The 2,901-nt window shown below is 43.6% G+C and overlaps 1 long non-coding RNA gene across 1 annotated transcript; it reads right to left on the reverse strand.

Moving 5' to 3' along the window:
• Positions 1-459: 459 nt before the first annotated feature.
• Positions 460-1,246, reverse strand: LOC311307537. Its single transcript, XR_014630374.1, has 3 exons — positions 1,137-1,246; positions 765-905; positions 460-565 (listed from the first exon to the last, which is right to left on the reverse strand). It is a non-coding gene; the product is annotated as an uncharacterized lncRNA (long non-coding RNA).
• Positions 1,247-2,901: the final 1,655 nt, after the last annotated feature.

Below are 2,901 nucleotides of genomic sequence, written 5' to 3' on the forward strand. Positions count from 1 at the left end.
CCATCTCTGGTATTGTGTCAGCACCTGTGGCGGAAGCGCAGCCAAGCTTAAGGAGAAGTGGACCTCCATCCTTCACCACATCACTAATGTGCACCACTGGGCATGTGGTGAGATGATGACAAGGTGTGAGCATGCTCCATACACCCCTGAAGAAGAGAGCATGCGGCCCTGGCTCCAGCCAAACTCTGCTGCCTTTGAACACCTGCAAAAGATAGTCCTCGACAAGGTGCTCCTGAAAAAACTGGAAAAAACAACAGAAAACATTCATACAGGACAACTGGAGAGTCTTCACTCACTTTACACAAAATATGCCACAAAAAGGAAGAAGTTCCAGAGGGAGAGATTTGAGGCCCGCTTGCGTGTCGCTGCACTGGACCATAACAGCAATGTTAAAAGAGAAACAGCTAAAACAAAGGAGGGTTAGAAACAGCACAAACACCAGTATTCAAAGGGTGCTCACCAGTTTGTGGTCACACCAAGGAAAGTAGAGAAGGACTACACTTTCCGAAAGGACATTGTGTCTGGTGTGATCCGCAGGTGCAAGTCTGTATCCATCCGTGGGGCACTGGAAGATCAAAAAGCAGAGACAAGAGTCACCCTGGCTCAGCACAAAGGTGTTGAAAAACCCGACAAGGCTCACTCAGTGGCAAGACATCTGAGCAGATTTGTGTAAAGGGGTAAAGGGTAAATGGTAAAGGTAACAACTAACATGGGGCAAACTAACACTATAAGAAAATACTGAAAAGAAAGGATTAAAGAACCACCAATAAACTGGGGGTCCAAGGAGGTGCAGGGACACGGAACAACGGCAAGGGACGAGGGTCCGAGGAAGACCAGCCAGGGGTGAGGGTCCAGGGAGGTCATCAGCCAGGGTCCTCCTTTGGGGTATGCGCCCACACACTGGACTGAGAGAGAGACCACAGATAAAAACATCAACATACTGTAGTGCATGAGATGAAATATTTGTCTTGAATACTCAACTTGCAAATATCTTCAAAGCTATCAGAGGATAACTTAATAATTCATTCATAAATCACAATATGCATATACTCCTGTTATCTAAATCTACATGTATCAGAAAATTATATAGTTTCTTGGTGTGTTACTGGGCTGTACATTAAATGAATGGTACTTACATTAAATGTCCTCGTAGTATTCAAAGCCATGGTATTCTGGTGATGGGAAGGCAGCTCTGATGGAGGTTACTACACAAGATGGTATAGGGATCCTGTTTCTCCTGCCCAGGTGTCCTCTGGCCCAAAGGGTAAATTGTCTGTAGGCTGTTAACCTAAACAGACTGGAGAAAAAAGCCATGTTGTCTAGTCTATCCTTTGTTGTCATGTGATTCACATTTTACTAACGTTAGCAAGACTAGCAAAGTGGTGACATAGCTTGCTAACTGTACCGGGTCGAGACGACGCTGCTTATACATTTCACCATATAGAGTACAGACAATGGCGTATTGATATAATTTTTACCAGCTAGCTAAGCTAGTTAGACTAGCAAACTGCCGATATCACTTGCTAGCTGTAATTATAGCTAACGTTTGTATAAGTAGCTAGCTAACGAACACGCATAGTTGCATTCAAACAGTTGAACTAGGTAGCTAACGTTAGCTAGCTAGACTAGCTAACGTTAGCTTCTAGACGAGCTAACGTTAGCTTCTAGACGAGCTAACGTTAGCTGCTAGACGAGCTAACGTTAGCTTCTAGACGAGCTAACGTTAGCTACTTTTATCAGCCAGAAAGCGACTGCTAACATTACTGACTTGGCTAAAGAAAAGTGCTTTATTCATACCAACGTTTAGCTATATAACGTTATATGTATACATGTATATTTAACTAGCTATAGCTACATATAGCTACATATAGCTACAGCTAGCTAGTTATTGTTAGCCATTACCGGCTGTCGATGGGTCGCTCCAGGGTCTCCGCACGGACATCACGTAGGGAGAGCATTGACACTTCCAAGACTTCCCTTTCTAGGCAGAGCATTTTAAAAGTGCGGTCCAGGGTTATGCACTGAAAATGCTCAAGTAGGTGGTCCACATTCGCTTCCTGACAGCAGATCGATTCAATTGCTGTCGGCTTTTCGGTGCAGTGACCACAGGTACACCAGCTGGTGTTGCCTACCCTCTCCACACATCTAGGAACTACAGATGCCTCCGCGTCCTCGACTTCGTGGAAAGTTTCTCTCCTCCTCACTGGCTCGAAGGCGTAAGCCATTGGATTTCTCTGAAACCCAAAACACCTCTCTACTTCGTCGTCTGACATACCGGTTACCGTTACTGAAGCTCTTTGCAACTCTACAAGTATGGATGACTTCGCACAACCAACCTCATGATGTAGTCAGTGTGACGTAAACAATATGGCGGCAAGCAGCGCAAAAAAATAGCCTAGTACCAAACATAAATCTATTATAATTGAATGTGTAACCATTTTATATACTTTTTTTTTCTCAAAATAAATCCAAATACACTTAGTATCTATAAAACTGGTCAAAGTTATACCTGTTTCATGTCCCCTTTAAAACCCCGAGTGATTTGCTATTTGCTAAGTAAGTCGTGAAGGCCTTGTTTTGTTTCGTTTTGTTGGCTCGGGTGTGTTCATGGCTAGACGGTGTCCACAGGTGTCTTTCGTCGGCGTGTAGGCTACATTTGGCTGTTTGCTGCGTCCTGCGTCTTTTGTGTTGTATGTGAAGCTGAGGCTTCTATGTCTATTGGATCCATTGTATGTTTGAGTCTACACCAAGGTAGATCTGTATTTGTTGGTCTTGTATTAGGATTTGAGATCCTGTTTTTTGTTTTGTTTCCTGTTAAACCCATGTTTATGCTGGCTATGTTCTATGTTTTGTGCTGGTTTTGGTTTGTGTTCGTTTCTGTGATTTAATTTTGATGCTGAC

The sequence above is a fragment of the Borostomias antarcticus genome, assembly GCF_949987555.1.
Source record: "Borostomias antarcticus genome assembly, chromosome: 3".
Taxonomy (NCBI): Eukaryota; Metazoa; Chordata; class Actinopteri; order Stomiiformes; family Stomiidae; genus Borostomias; species Borostomias antarcticus.